Source organism: Canis aureus, chromosome 17, assembly GCF_053574225.1.
Source record: "Canis aureus isolate CA01 chromosome 17, VMU_Caureus_v.1.0, whole genome shotgun sequence".
Taxonomy (NCBI): domain Eukaryota; kingdom Metazoa; phylum Chordata; class Mammalia; order Carnivora; family Canidae; genus Canis; species Canis aureus.
Window position 1 is genome coordinate 9,014,874 of NC_135627.1, and position 17,297 is coordinate 9,032,170.

A 17,297-nucleotide genomic window follows, 5' to 3' on the forward strand; every position below is an offset into this window, starting at 1 on the left:
CAGGGTCCTCATCCATGACCCTGGTAGATCTCGAGAACTACCTCCCATTCCTCCTTTCAACCATTCATTCATTTCTCATGCATGCATTTTCAGAAGTCTTGGAATAAAAAAGACTTTTAAGTATTACACACTTTACTGTTGATATTTACTCACACACAACTTGAAAAAATAAAACATATTAACTTCCTTTTGTGCTAGGGACCATGCTGGGTGCTACAGAGGGCTTTTTGAAGATGAGAAGATCTGGTTCTGGTGCTCAGGGAAAACCCAGCCTGGGTGCACGGAAGACCGGAAAGTGATTACATCTGACGAGGAGTGAGCAAAGGGCCATCTTCCCAGAGAAGGAACATTCAGTCTCAGTTCTTGAGCATGAGAAGGAGCTCGGCAAGTGGAATATGAGAGGAGAAAATTTCAGAGGAAAGAGAAAGCATTAAGGCCTTAGAGGCATAAAGAGGCAGAAATCTATGTTGAAGTTTTCTTAGCCACCTGTCTATGTTTTTTTCAATGGAAATAAATGACTTTCAAAAACTCTAAAGAAAAGAACAAACGTAAGGAATATTATAGTTACTTTTATTCTTTGGAAGCTTGATTTGTACAATATGTATTTCATTCCAGAGATATAAAAAAAATAAATAGGATATTAGAGGTATTTTCCCTTTGGTTGACCATGGAGAAACTTAGTCCCATTTTTTCCTACTATTCCCTTCCTCTACATTAGTTCTCAATTTTGGTAGGTTCTAGATTCTTCTGAGAATCAACAAAAGTTGTAGACAGTCTCTCAGAAAATTGTACATATGTACTATCGGTCAGAGTTCCAAGCAAAGAACAGAATCCACTCAGGAATTATAGTTGTTATCTCTACACCCAACACAGCATGAGAAGACGTAGTAGAAGGAGAGGAGGAGGCGAAAAAGAACAGAAAATCAGTGGATAGGAAGCAAGTACACATGTGAACGTATTCATGGGTTCCAGGCTCAAAACTTCCCCATGGAAATAGAACCCATAAAACATCAAGCCAAGCACAAGAGAGAAGATGGGTAGTACTGTGCACTGAAAGCCAAAGAAAAAACAGAATGTGCCTATTTTCTCATTTAATCTTTCCAATTTACAGGCCACCCTGCAAAGGCTGTATCGTAAAACCAGCAGGAGACTTCAAGTTTAGAGGATACAGTCGTGTGACTTGATCTTCAATTTCCTCATCTGCAAAATGGGTATAAAATCAAAATCCTATCCTAGTATTGCTGTGAAAATCAGAATAGATAGCATATGTGGAAAAATCCATATGCTCTCAGTGCTTATAAATGATGGCTATTATTATTATTATTATTATGTCTGATTCAATATAGAGATCAGCCTTAAGGATTGATAGTTAACTTCTATGACTTCCTTAAAAGGAAAAGCTCTTACCTACTGAAGTGCTCTAATCAATTAATAATAAACTGTGCCGAATGAAATCAGCTGCTTCAATATAAGCTCCCTAAATACCATCTGATTGATCAAGTAGCAGTTCCACTAAAAAAGATCCATCAAACCCAGGTGAGTCAGCACTGTTATTATCATATCGAACAGGTATATAGGGAATGCCAGATGGGCCAGAAATATCACTCAAAGGAAACAAGCATGGAAGCTCACATTCAGCTTTCCTACTAGAAATGCACCGTAAACTCGAGAGATCCCACCAGAACTCACATCCTCCCTTCTGCCCAAATGTCCCCCTTGCCTCTTTGTGTTGTCACCACTCCCAGTGTCATGTCCACCTCGTTGGTTTCCACCTCTACTTCCTCTCCTCCAGCGCACAGGCTCAGCAAGTAGCAAATGCTATTACTTCAACTCCTGGTTCTGTCCTCTCAATCCAGCGACACTGTTTCTGTCTCGACCACATTCATCTCTTGGAGAAATGATGCCAGCATCTTCCCTGATGCGAGTTCTTTATATTGGGAGCAGGCACATTAGATTCAGCTTTTTAGCTTGTTGCTCAAATCTGCTATGACCACACCAGTGTTTATACTCAGCAGTTACGGAGAGGAGTGTGCTGCAAATCTCCCACCATGATGCTGGATTTGTCACTCTTGCCTTGTAATTATGTCAGTTTTCGCTGTCGAAATATAAGCTGCATTATTAGGTGATTTACAACTTGAGAGTTGTTAAATTCTTGTATTTTCCTCCTGAATTGTTCCTTTCGTCAAAATGTAATAATCCTCTTTAGCCTTAACAATGCTTTTTGCCGTAAGCCCATGTTGCTTGCTATTAATATAGTTAAACTAGCTTTCTTCTGGTGAGTATTTAGCTAGTACATGTCTCTGTATCCTTTAATTTCTATTGTTGTGTCCTTATAGTGATATATGTGCCTTGTAAATTATATACAGCTAGCTCGATGTTTTATTTTTGCCTTTTGGCTGTAAAGGATTTTTTTAAGATCTGTTTATTTTAGAGAGAGAGTGAGCGAGTGAGTGGGGAGGAGCAGTGGGGAGAGAGAGAGAGAGAGAAAGAGAGGATCCAGCAGACTCCCCAGTCAGCTGAGCCTGATGTGGGGGCTCGATCTCATAACCCTGAGATCATGACCTGAGCTGAAACCAAGAGTTGGAAGCTCATCTGACTGCACCACCCAGGTGCCTCTGCTCACCATTCTCTCTTTCACTCTTCACTCCTTCCTTCTCGGTTCCACTTCCTTCTTCCTGTAGTAAATTTATGCCGATGTGTTTTTTTTTTAAGATTTTATTTATTTATTCATGAGAGACAGAGACAGAGAGAGAGAGAGGCAGAGACACAAGCAGAGGGAGAAGCAGGCTCCATGCACCGGGAGCCCGTCGTGGGATTAGATCCCGGGTCTCCAGGATCACGCCCTGGGCTGAAGGCGGCACTAAACCGCTGAGCCACCCAGGCTGCCCTATGCCAATGTTTTTAATCTAGAGTTTTATGGGTGGTGAACTACTCAGTCTTTCTTTGCCTGTGAATGTCTTTATTTTTCTCTGCCCCTTGAGTATAGTTATCTGGGTACAGAGTTGTTGCTAACTACTATTTTCCCTCAGCACTTTGACAATACTGTTCCATTATATCCTAGTATCTGTTTCTGTTGCTGGTAAGTTCTGTCAGTTTAACAGTTCCTCTTTTGCAGATGAGCTACAGTTTTCTTCTGGTTGCTTTTAAGATATGTTAGCCATTTGTGTTTTGAAATTTCATCAGGATGTGTTTTGGGGTGGATTTATTTTATGTATTTATTCAGCCCAGTGCACACACTGAATTTCCTTATCTGAAGATACATGTCTTTTAGTCAATTTTTCCAAAGCTTCAGTCTCAAATCTTCAAATATCTCCTTCCCCCATGTTTCTCTTCTTTCACTCTGGAACTTCTACTAGAAATACACTGCACCATCCAATTCTGTCCTCCACACTTCTCAACTTCCTTTTCACATAATGCCACCTCTTACTCTTTCTGTGTGCACTTGATCATTTCCTTAGATCAAACTTCTAGTTCACTAATTCTCTCTTCATCTGATCCCTACCTTTCTTTAGCTCTACTGGACTTTATCTTACCTGCTGAGATTTTTATTTTGATAACTATATTCTTTCATTCCAAGAAATTCTATTTGGTTCTTTGTCAGATATTTCTGGACCATTTTGATAGTATTGTTCTCATTCTGATCATGTGTTTTATGCCTTTAATTTTGGCATAGCTGCCATTGGGTACTCCATGATGGGCATGGAGTCTAAGCCCACTGCTTGTCTTTTTTGTTCACTCATCAGGACATACTGTTTTCTAACAGGTGTGAGTCCTAGTTCCATGCCATAATTTTGTCCTTAACTAAATTCAGTTTCCTAATCTGTAAAATGAGATAAAACACCTGTCCCACAATAGTCCTGCAAGGAGCATATGAGATAATATGTATAAAGCTCTATGCTCCAAAAACACAACTTTTGTTACTAGCACCCAGCTCTAGATTTCCCCCACTACCTATCACATGGTCTGCTCGGTAAATGTTTGATGTAAAAAAAAAAAAAAATGTAGATTAAAAAAACTTTAGAACTTAAAAACAAAAATGTAGATGAGAAAAACTGAAAACTAAGTCAGTTGTGGTAAATTTTACTCCAAGTGCTAGTTCTTTCTGGGCTATAAATGCCTAACTTATAAATATCTCAAGCATCCATCCATTCATTCATTCTCTATACAAGAACAGCCACCGCTCTAAAGATGAGACAAATAGCAATGAATGATACAAAGTTCCTGCTCTTACACGGTTTGCATTCCAGTGAGGAGGAACTGACAATACATAGATCATCTACCAAACAAAGAAGGAAATAAGGAAGAGAGAGGGAGGAAGAGAGGAAATAGATTATGATTAAGGCTTAGTCAGAGAATCAAACTAAATTGATGCATTTTGGAAAGTGGTTAAGACTTTAGATTGAATGGACATATTCTACACTGCCACTGAGCTGAGGTTTGAAGGATAGGAGGAAACTGTTATTCAAAGATATAAATAAGACAAATAGGACAATGGATACAAAGGTTTTTAGGGAGCAAATCTGTTCCTTCAGAAAGCGCAGAAGCTGGTGTGTCTAGAATTTAGTCCGATTAGGGGGTGGATAAGGTCGGGGTCATATCTTGTGGCCAGGGTAAGGAGTCTGGGGTTGATACTACTGGTACTGGGAAGCCCCGGGAGAGTTTTGAGCAAGAAAATGTCCTCATCTGATTTCCATTTCTAAAATATCACACCGGCTGATCAATGTTTGAAATGGGAAACTGTTTAAGGAGATGCACTTGCATACTCTCTGCCTGATGCCCAACCTGCCTAAAACTGCTGTTGCTGCCAGCAGCACTGACCACAGTAGCATCCCTGTGTCTACGTGAAAAGCTCTGGTCTCATACCGCCATCTGGTGGCCATCCTAGGGACTGTCTGAGCCTATGGCCTCTGAAGGTACCCTCATCTTCCCAGAAAACCCCCCAGTCTTCTAGCTTCTCAGTCTCTAATCAAATTCTTTCCAGTCCCACTTTTAATAGCATCCGTTATTCAATTTGGTCCTTTTTTGTTTTTACAAATAAAATATCAATAATATCTCATTATTTTTCATTGTAAGTAAAAGCAAGTCTGAACCAGATTAAGAGATTAGGTTATGATCTTATTAGTGAAATTTATTATTAATTGTAATTGGGTTCACGGAAAATGTGAGCATCAAGTTACCCTTCACCTTACAAACAACTAACAAACACCTCTAGAACATGACCATGGGGTAAATATGATCATTTGTGATGTTACCTTACTCAAGAGATTGGAAGTCAGCCTCCCGTATATATTTTTAGTTCAGAATGTGGTCCTAGATGTGTAATCATAACATCTGGAACAGCTGGTATGTGCTGAAAGAAGTTCACCATCTTTTTTCTTTCCTTAAGAAAGTAGCAATTTGAAAGATGAGGCTTTGTTTCAAATGGGAAAGCTATTTATAACTGGCAGTTGGCAATTGTTGAAGCTTGCTTTATATATATATATATTTATATATATATATATATATATATATATGAAACAAACTGCCTTTTTCAGCAGTATAATGGTCAAATCTGAAAACTCTCAACTTTTTCTTGGCTAATACAAAGCAGCTTTTCTTATATTAATTTAAATATGACACGAAGGCCACCAATCCCCTTTGAGAGGATTTTCCACTTGCAATAATGTAGCTAATTGCAGTGATATGAAACCTACTTCACTACACTGATATTTTCTTATCCATCAAATTGAAAGATCTTAAAAGCAATGCTTACTCGCTCAACTTTATTCCGGGAAACTTTGACACATTATAGCAAGTCTGTTAAACATTCATTTCTCTGGGCAGAAAGATCTCCTGCTGCTTTTCTAGGTGGAGTTGAAGCCTTGAATTTTTACCCCAGACATAATTAGATTGACTCTTACTTTGGGGATACTTTCGGGTCCTTCCACATCAAAGTCAGTTCTGGATAAGAAGTTGCAAAATTCCTCTTTCTGGGAAAATTAATTAAAGTGTGATTTCAGTAGCTGTTAGTGTACTATAATGAGACAGGCCTGTTGAAAACCTCTGTGCTCTCAGTAATGATCTTCTTTCCCCCAGCCCGGCCTTATTGCCGTATTATCCCAAAGTACCTCCTCTCCTGGGCATAGTCTATACGAAATGAGTTAGGGGTCTTAGCCCTCTTCTTAGCAGAGACTTGTCGCAGAATCTTTCACCACCATCGGCAGCAATTAGCACTAATTGGTACCCTGAGCAGCAGTCGAATGGAAAGGTCAGTGATGGAGTGAGCAAGCAGAACGAATTACCCTTTCGCCTCTGGAATTGAACTTATTGGTTCTGTGTGGAGCTGCTCAGTTCCTGCTACCTTTCCGGGCCTAGGAGGTGGATTAAGGAGGAATTTATTCTCCAAGGTCGTCAAACCAGAGTATTGGGGAAGGTCAGTTCACTGAGTGGGCAAAATAAAGCTGCTGAGTTATGACCACTGAACAGCCATAAATAGGTCTCCCCTCTCCACCCCATATTACTTCACCCCTTCCTATCTCTCCCTCTTGCTTTCAGTTTCTTCCTATAATATTATAAATCCAATCAAAGCAAGTGCTCTGTCAGCATTTTCCTCGCCCTCGCCACAGAGCCACGCTGTTTATGCTCATTACTGTGCACCCAGGTCGCTGGGTGGCTGGGAAGAGATGCCGTCATTTGTCGTAGCCTTGCTTTTCAGTATATTCATCCTACCTACTTCATGAGAGATGAGGGGGATGAGGTGAAAATAAGTAAAACAAGGCCAGGGCAAAACTTTCTGTCTAAAGAATATTAATTCTACTAAGTGCCTTTGTGTTTGTCATTCGAGTCTCTTTACCACAGCTACGTTAAGTCAGCAGTTTGAGAAACCCTTGAGAGCACTGTCAGGGAACAATTAATAATCTTTTCCTCTGCTACAAGAGGCCACCATATGACTTGGCATCACTTACAAGACAACAGAAGGCAAAGGAATGTTGGCATTTTGCCACCTTGTAAAACTGGCTCCTCCCGTTCGCTTAGCTCAGATGCCAGTGCTATTCTGAAGGCTGAGCAGACAGGAATATAAGGAAAGGAGTGAGCATTTGATTAAGAAAATCACAACAAGTAAACTTGAATATCAGCATATAAGTCAGTGCCCTTCTGTCTTCCTAAGAATGAATCTGAAATTCAATGAAAACTATGCACTTTCCACTTTTACATTACCTAGAAAATACTTATCTGAATTTTTAAGCGTTCACTTGGATAAAAGAACCAAGCAATGGTTGACCTAGAAATAATTCGTCCCTGCACAGATGCCTGAGCCCATACGTTAGCCAAACCCAAGAGGAACCTATCAGGATCATTTATAACTAGATCAGTATGTCAACCAGCCCTACCCTCAACTCAGTCAAGTTTGCTGGAATTGAAAGAGTAGTCCAAAAATGAAACTGCCAGAAGAAACATGCAAGGAGACAAATTTGTTCCACTTAGCCTTCTTTTCCCTTCCTAGAAACAATCCAAAATGAAGTTAATGAGGTACCTGGTCTAGACATCTTTCTATTCTTAAAGGCTTACAAAACAGCAGACAATAGAAGTGTCCAATACTGTTTGTGCTATGAAAGAGTGGGTATGTAACTGGATGGTCACTTGAAAATCTAGTAGAGGAGTAAATTTTACAGCAACTCCTTGACTTCGTTCCATTTGGCCAAACTGATGCTCTTGGCCAAAGTCCAGAATTAAAGTGCCTGGAGCAAAATGAAAAGTGTGTAACACTAGCTACAGAGGTGACATGCTCTCATTTATTCAATCAACAAACATTTGTTAGCACTTATGGTGTGGCAGACCCTGAGCTAGGCACTTGAGCACAAAGATGAAAAGCAGCAGCTCTGCCTTCCTTTTGCATTCAGTCCAGTTGAGAGAGTAGAGATGGAAATAGTGACAAAGCAGGTGGCGTAGCTATCCTTGGCTGCACCACCAGTTAGAGAGAAAGGGCTGCCAGCTCTGAGGAGTTGATACAGGAGGGATATTTGAGCTGGGCCTTTAGAGAGGGAGCAGGAAATCAAGATGGGAAAGAGAACAGTGTTCTGGGCCAAGAGCAGGCAGACGAGCAAGGAACAGACTGAGAGAGATCACGGTGACCCTAAGAAGAGCAAGTAGCTGGGTGGGTGTCAGGTCCCTGAGGGAAAAGGAACAAGGCAGAGAAGGAAGGAGGCAGAAGAGGAGGAAGAAGGAAAGGAATATGGTAGAGCTAAGAGAGCGTGCATTGGAAAGTCTGGCCGGGGCCTGTGCGCTACCTAGAAACAAGTCTGCACTGACCATAAGCAGCAGGTGCGCGAAAGAGCGAGGTAGGGAAGAGACCCGATCGTATCAGCTGGGGGACAATTCACCCAGTTTGATCAGTGTTCCTTTTGTGTCCATTCATTTCCTCCGTGTCCTTCTGGATGCTCTGAATAAATAAATGTTTGCAGAGAGATACTGTAGAGATACTCTCTACTGCAGAGAGATTTATTTATTGAGAGAGAGAGAGAGAGAGAGCACGTGCATGAGCCTGAGCAGGAGTGAGGGGGAAGATGGAGAGAGAGAGATAATCCTAAAGCCAACTCTCTGCTGAGCATGGAGCCTGACGCAGGGCTCTATCTCATGACCCTGAGATCATGACCTGAGCCAAAATCAAGGGTCAGATACTCATCTACTGAGCTGGCCAGGCGCCCCTGTAGTAAGATTCTGTTTTTTAAAAACAACACAGTGGAGGAAATTATTCGCAATAGAAGCAAAATAAAGTCAGAGAGAATACTGGCTATTTTTAAGGCAATATTTAGGAGGTAAAATCGATAAGCCTTGATGATTAAATGCCCCATGAGTGAAGAGAGAAAATGGAGTAGAAGAGAACCCTAAGGTTTCTAGAAGGATAATGGGGTGGTTGAAGAAATGCTTACCAGAAGAAGACCAGAACCTCTGTTTTTAACTCCAAAAAAGAGGCACTTGGCCCTCAAAATAATCACAAAATTTCCATCACTATGTTGAACTACATGTTTAAAGGCATGAGCAAATGGCATGTTTCCTATCAGTGCCAGAAAACAGCAAAAAAAAAAAAAAAACTTTTAACCCAGATGAGCCTCATACAGATCAAGGGAAGTATTATCTTGAAATATAGTTTAGGAAAGGTATAGTTTGTGCTTTCTGTACCTACGGTTTATAAGAAAGCAAATGCGACATTTGAAGTTAAGGACAAAAACGTGTTTCCGTGATAAGACCCCATGTTTGTTCACTCCTAACCTCCTTATTTTAAATGCAATCTCAATTTTATCTCATCTGAGAAGAGTGCATTAGTTTTCCTATTACAGCTGGAGCTCAGAAACCCAGGCAGCCGCCCAAGGCCCAGAAACAATGAACAAGGATGGAGAAGTGAACCACATTTGATGTGCATAGGAGACAGACTACAGAGGCAGCAGGTCTGGGCCCACAGTGCACTCCTCTGCACCCCCACCTTCGGGGATCCAAGCTTGTCCATTATTCATTTTGCCTTTGGCACCCAATACTCGGACCGATGGATGAACACAGCTATGCAAATAGTCCCCTCCTCGTTGCAAAATGTACCTGAAAATCACATTTTCCCAAGCTGCCCCTCAGGCATTTTAAATACTCAAAACCAGGTAAATTTTTCAATTGCCTCTGAAGTTAACAAGTACTCCACTGTGCAGGAGTTTTACTCAACCCCCAAAGGAAAAAGTATTTTTTTTAAGTTATTAGCCACATAAGTAAGGTTTTGCACAATAAGTTATTTCGTTTTGTTTTTAATCTTTATCAAAATTACACAGTTTGGGAATGCCTGGGTGGCTCAGTGGTTGAGCATCTGTCTTTGGCTCTGAGCGTGATCCCTGAGTTCCGGAATTGAATCCCGCATCGGGTTTCCTGTATGGAACCTGCTTCTCCCTCTGCCTCTCTCTCTATGTCTCTCATGAATAAATAAATAAAATCTTAAAAGAAAAAAAAACTACATGTTTTTACGTTCTATTCCTACTCTTTCTTTTCTTCACAATCCCAGGAAGTTAAGGATAAAATGAGTGTTAACAATGTTCATGTTACAAATGTACACACAGGGAAGTCAGAAAACATTTTAATAAGGTTCCGAAAGTCATTATAATTCATCCATGCTGCTCTCATCCAAAATCATATATCCTTGTCCTGTTTTCTAAATATATAGCTTACTGAGGAATGCATAAGTGCGGGTAAATCCCTGTTTGCAAAGGAAATCTTTAGTTTTACTTTTGTTGACTTAAATTTGTAATTCAAATAAACCGAACTACTAAATTGTTTTACCTCTACTCACAGTGAAGAGCATAATCTTTCTGATCGTATGTCTTGGTAACACCTATCAGGACAATTGATCAAATACACTATTCATAATATACTCTGGCCTCCGCAAAGCTACGTTCTTCTTTTCTTTCCAATTTACTCTCTGAAATATACCAAAGATGATCTGAAATATGAGCGAATTTTAATCCCATATGAATTGTGCCTGGCATTTGTATTTTGCCTTCATTTTCACGAGGAGCTTTTCTGATGAACTCTCTTACAGAGACTTTGAAGAAAACAGAAACGACAGGTACCAAACTGAGCAGCCTGCAGAGAGCCACTCTAACAGAAGACCCTACATGCCGTCTTCCCAACTCAGTTCTGCCTGGACAGGATTTGTTAGTAGCAAACAATTTACTCTTTGTGAGCCCTGTATGAAACATTTTAAGGATCTAGCTCCCAAGACAACAAATTACCTGGCATCGAATCACGGCTACCTGGTTGTATTGCTGCTGGTCTATTAAAATTCCAAATCAGCTTATTACTGTCTTTACATATTTCTTCAGTGAACAAAAACAAGAATCCTAACAGCACTGTCTCTTTAAGTCAATAGCAAAGCTGGAAACCATCAAAACAATAAGGCACAAAAACCTGGAGAATTCATTTTAAGTTGCTATCAAAGGAAGCAAAAACAAAAAATGTGGAGGTCATTAGACAGAGCAACAACCTCTCTCCTAGTAAAAAAACAAAATGCCATGCTTGCAGAAACTGACCAAGACAAAGGAAGAAACTTATGTCTATTAAAGATTTTTCACCCAAGCAGCCATTTTCATTTGATCCTGAGCATTGTGAGAAAATCAAGTAGATTCGAAGCTTCACACCTGTATGTGCCTATTTCCATGAAAGACTTGAAATAGTTTAAAACAAGACGATGTGGTAAGATGATCTATCGAGACAAATCATTTCTCTAGAAAGAGCTGAGGTTAGAAAATAAAAGTTTTGGGACACCTGGGTGGCTCAGTGGTTGAGCATCTGCCTTTAGCTCAGGTTGTGATCCCCGGATCCTGGGATTGAGTCCCACATCAGGCTCCCCTCAGGGAGCCTGCTTCTCCTTCTGCCTATGTCTCTGCCTCTCTCTCTGTCTCTCTCATGAATAAATAAATAAAATCTTTAAAAAATAAAAGTTTCTCTCCAATGGCATCATGGGGACCTATGCTCTGCTTGGAAGCTATATTGTCAATAACAATATAGCTATGAGACGCATCTGCAGCAACTGACACAGACCACAGACTCCTCGGAGCCCTCCATGACTCCTGGGAGAGCCGGTCACTTCTGTGGCCCATCAAAAGAATCAGAAACCTCCCCCAGTTTTTCAAGATCAAGCAAGCCTCTGGAGTTCTTGAGTAATCCAGAGAGAAGAGCCATAATAAGGCTGATATTCTTCTACTAACCCTGGAGATTGGAAAGTAACAATTTGTTCTTAATCGTTTTTTTTTAAGTGAGAAGCATGACATTTTTTAACAACAATATTATGGTTCATATCTGTTCAATAGTAAAATAGAAACAGACCTAGAAAATTCAACTCAAATAAAAAGTTGACATGAACATGCCAACTCTAGTGGTCAACTGTCCTGGCCTCTATGCTGTTTTGAAATGATCGGTCTGTGTAGAATGGTAAGTAGGACTTGTTTTTAAATGGAAAGTTCCAGAGCAGATTTATGACTGACTTGGTTTTAAGTTTTGAGAAAATATTGAATGTGGCCTTCAAACTCCCTAAGTGTATCTACCTAGAGAGGATAAATGCCTCCTGTCAAATATAAAGATCATATCCCTTCCTGACCCTTCCATTAGGAGCCAAGTTCAGGCAGGTACTTGAAATTTCCCAGCTCCTCCACGATAGTGACCACTCCCTCTTACCTGTTACTCAACTCCTGCACAGGTTTGGGTAATGTCATCAGTAACCCAAAGGCAAACATTGGACTCTGATCTTGCAGAGCAAGTGATTCTTTGAGTTTATAGAGGGTAGGAATTTCCACAGGAAATCCCACGTAGCTTACTCCCCTGGGTGGACCCAGGACCAGTGCATTCCAGGACTGTTATTTCCTACAGACCAACCTCAGATTCCTAGAAGCAACAGCTCTCGATCCATCCCATATCTGTGAATGACAGCCACTGCCTGTATTCCATTGGTAAAATATGAAGTATGTCTGGAAAAATGCTCTCTGTCTTGGCTAGGCCACCTCTGTGGCACTGCTTCAAGTTTTGGGGACCACAATTTAAAAGAGGTGTTGAGTGACTAGAATATGCCCAAGGGATATAATCAAAATTCCCAAAGTAATGTCCAATGACAAATGATTGAAAAAGGACTAGAGATGTTTAGCCTGATAAAGACAGACTGTTTTATACTCTTGTCATTACAATTTTGTAATAAAAGGTTTGTTTTTGTGTAGGAAAGTCTTATATATATCTTTTTGGTTGGATATAAGAGGCAAGCAGATTTCAGCTCCATATAAGGAAGTACTCTCTTATAATTAGAAATATACTGCCTTGTCAGAGATTGGGGTTCCCTCCCTGAAAAAATTTCCATTCACCATCTGTTAGCAATACTTTAGAAGACTATTTTGCACTAAATAAGAGGTCAGACTCCTAACCTCCAAGGTAGCTTGAAATTCCAGGTTTCTAATCATTTATAAACTTGGTTAGTTCATAATATACTTGCAAAAATACTTTTTTGCATGAGAATTCTGAAGCATTTCTGGAACCAATAGTTTATTCTAAAGCAGCTCAATAAGCCAGAAACACTTGATTTGATGCCAGTAGGTATGATTCCCATTACCTTACCGATGGGGTAGTAGATAAAACTATGAAAGCATAGGCTTCAATATTTGACTTAAGTTCCAATCCCTGCTCACCATTTGTAGATTATTGTGACCTAAGCAAGTATCTTAAGCTCACTAAACTTTAATTTCCTCATCTGTAAAATAGGATAATACTATTTAGCTACAAGATTGTTGTAAGGATTAAATGGGATAATGAATATAAAAAGCTTACAAAGTCCCTGGCTCAAGGAAACTCAATATAGGGCAGCTGTTATTATTAGATAACTCAAATGCCCCATACCCCTATGCCTGAGCATTGCAGTGTTTGAAGACTTTCTACATGCATCCTAGACATCCACATATAGAAGAAGGTGGATGGGGGAGGGAAAGGACAAAAACTTTTGTATTAGCCATGTATAAATAAATACATCTTAACATACATGTCTTTTTTTACTTTGAGATAACTATGAATTCACAGTCAGCTGTAAGAAATAATCCAGAAATAATAAGAAATAATCTCACGTGCTCTTTACACATTACATGCCCTTTTATGTAATGCTTTTTGTTTTATAAAATTAGGCATTGTGTCAGGTTTTGTCTCCTTCCAACTTACTGACGCAGAGTAGAAATAATAAATGTTGCTGAAAGCACGGAGAACCTGGGAGAGCTCCCACCCTTGGGACCAGTGCAGTCACTCTTGATTTTTCCCTTTAGCTTGACACACTTCACTCCCTGCTGTGGATTCCTTTCTACGTAATACCTGTCCACAGCTTTGTAAAAAGCAGAACCCCTGTTCTGGGAGATTGAACTTGGGATCTTAGAAAATGGTGGTGTTGTGGCTCATTGAGCAAAGGATGTAGTTTGTGTTTAACATGGCAATATTCCAATTTATATTGATTAGATCAATTAATATTCCAGTGCTGAGGTGAGGTAGTATGTTTTCATTTGTCCAAAAACAATTAATTAATCTATATTGCCTGAGCTCCAGGGGAAATGTATCTTAGGATATGTCTGGGGTTGCTTTCAATACAGTTGGAGGCTTTCATGTGTAAAATTCTGTATTTATCAATTACAGGCAATGAGAAAACTTGAAATTCATAAGAGATTTAGTAACTCAAAAGCCATGAAGAGTACAGTAAGAGCCAAGGAGGGACAATCTGGGCATAATTAGGCAATACACCAAACCAAAAGTTCCCCAAATGGCCAATCAACAGAATCTCATGGGAAGCTTTCAAAAATATATAGATTTCTACACCAAAATGAACCCATCCCAACCCCTGAGGGTTCTTATCCAGGGAGCTGAGGCAAGGCCAGGGAAACATTTCTCTAAAAACTTCACAGGGATTCTGGCAGCCAAGGTTGAGCACTACCATTCTGAGCAGGCATATTTCAAGATGGTGAGTGTGTGCTCATATTAGGAAAGAGAAAATACACTTCTTTCCACCTCCAACTCCAGAATTTTCTGATTGCATTCACTTTAAAATTATTTTTTTTTACAACGTAGGTGATGAATTTGTTTTTCAAGTTACTTCTTGGACATTATCTAGTTGGAAGTATTAATATGCCAATTTTGTGGAAGAGTAGAACTCTAATTGATCACTAATTTGATAAAAGAAAAAATACTGTAACTTACTGCCAGAATTAACTCACTTGCAGTAAAAAATCTGACCAATGCCAACATCTACCTTACCCAGCAGGTGGTGATAGAAGATTTGTGACCAAAGGGGTGCCAGGTGCACTTCTACAATGAGGAGATCAAGAGCCCTTCTTGGCTGAGCTGCCTGCACCCTGCCCACTGACAAACTCCTTAGCACCACCACAGATTCTGCCCCAAGTGCTATCACTATTTGTGAATACTGGAACATTCCCTATAAAGACAATATAAGGATTGGGGTCAAATCTCTGGTATGGGAGCATCAACACATTGTTTAATTAAAAGCCCATCTGAGTACGGAGCTATTACATGCTGTAGCAATAAAATTAAATAGTGTCACTATCTGTTCTTTAATAGCTTACAAGCATTTTATATTCAGAGTTCCCAAGCTAGAATTTCAAGGAATATCCCTTTAGTCTTTGGCTGTGAAATAATCTCTGTGCCATTTTTCCCGTTCTCTTTATTTCAGTCTATTTATAACTATGCTTAAATGTTACTCAAAATGGACATAAATGGTGCATACGCATAGAAGAACATTAAGTGCAAGCAAAAAAGCTTAGTCTGTAGGTTGCAATGTTGAATAGAGGTGTCCTTCCAACAACTTAGAAAGGATGGAGCCTACAGGGATTTACCTAGGGTTCAAGAAAGGTTTCATGGGGAAGAGAACAGCACTCATCCCAGGAAGAAGATGCATTCTAAGATATGAATCATCAGATACAGAAGATGAATTGAATAGAGGATCCACAGAACAATCTGATGGAGGCATCTCCTTTATATGTCAAAAGACCTTAGTCTCACATGAACGCCAAATGTTGGAGTGTATGTATACAAATGTGCTTCTTAAAGTGGGGTCCCGGACCAGGAGCATCAGCATCACCTGGAAACCTGTTTGAAATGCAGGTCATCAGGGGGTGCCTGCGTGGCTCAGGCGGTTAAGTATCCAATTCATGATTTCAGCTTAGATCATGATCCTAGGATCATGAGATCCAGCCCTGCATCAGGCTCCTCACTCAGTGGAGAGTCTGCTTGAGATTCTCTCCCTTGACCCCCCTTCCCCCACACTCTCTCTTTCTCAAATCAGAAAGAAAGAAAGAAAGAAAGAAAGAAAGAAAGAAAGAAAGAAAGAAAGAAAGAAAGAAAGAAAGAAAGAAAGAAAGAAAGAAAGGCATCAGACCCCATTCCAGATCCACTGAATCAGAAACTCTAAGCCCAGATAGTTGTGTTTGATAAGCTCACCAGCTGAGTCTGATGCATGCTCAAGTTTGAGAATCAGTATGTTACAAGAAGTCAAAATCTGGCAAGTCTGGCCAGAGATTTTCTCTCCTCAAGTAGCAAGAATCGAAACCTGTCTTCCAACTACAGCGCAGTCTCTTTCAGCTACCCATCCCCATTACTCTTCTCCACTCTCTCCCCGCTCTCCCCTCACGCCAGTACACAAATGTGCACATGCAAACGCAGCCAGGTGAACACCTGTACAGCATTCAAAGACCTGGAAACCAGCCCTCACTTTCTTTTTCTCAGAGTTTATTTTGTAACTGCACAGTGCTGAGGCAAAGGGTGGAATTTAAACAATCCATAATTAAGGAGGATGGCACCACATATTTATCACATTACACTGTTGTGTATTTACCCCTTGCCGCTCTTGATGCATTTGCATATAATCTTTCATAATTCAATTCACTTGTTTAAATCATTTCTTTTATTTTCACTTCTTTATTTGGAAAGGAACGCTCATTTTGCAGAGTACTGGGGCCTCCCAGTGGCAATCTTAGGTAATTTCAGACTCATTTTTTTATTGTGGAAGCTTTGGAGGAATGGTCTCCAAATCCTTAGCTTTTCACCTACTTGTTAGAAGAATAAAATGGAATCAACGCAAGCTATTTATCTGAGGTAGATTATATTGGCAGCCAAGCTGAAACGTCCTCAGATGTTGGACTCGGTTTCTTGCACCTCTCAGACTCCTTGTTCAGCTACTTGCTTGGTAGAGGTGTCAGTCAGTAGGTGTCAGTTAGTACTGGCCAATGCAAACACGTGAACCAGGAGTACATCCAACAGAAGGCTATTAGAGACAAAAGTATGCTGTGACTCCTCTTCCTCACTAACCTTGAGGTTTGCTCCCTAGAGTTTCCATTCCTACCATCCTGCCTTTGAAGCCATGACTGCCCAGGGAAGCCATCTCCCACCAGAAGTTTTAGCTACATTGTTTTCCCTCCTCTGACTCTGGAACATTCTGTAGCTACATTGTCTCACATCACTCTTCAGTGGCAATCAGCACCGTCCTCTGAGCTTCACGCTCACATGACTGCCTCTGGGAGTGTAACCTCCTCTGGCATCATGGAAGCACACGCTGAACCACATCGGCTTATGTCCTGCCACCTGTTGAGGCCCCCAGCCAGGGTTTGAGGCTTAGTCAGCAATGTCAACCTCCCAGAGATGAGGTGCCTGTCATCGGAGGAAGCTCGGGCCATTTCCACTGAGACAAGCACTTTGCCTTGGAGATGCTGGTGAACTTCCAGTCTCCCTGTCAGAACTCCCTTTGCCCCCTATTTGGCTTC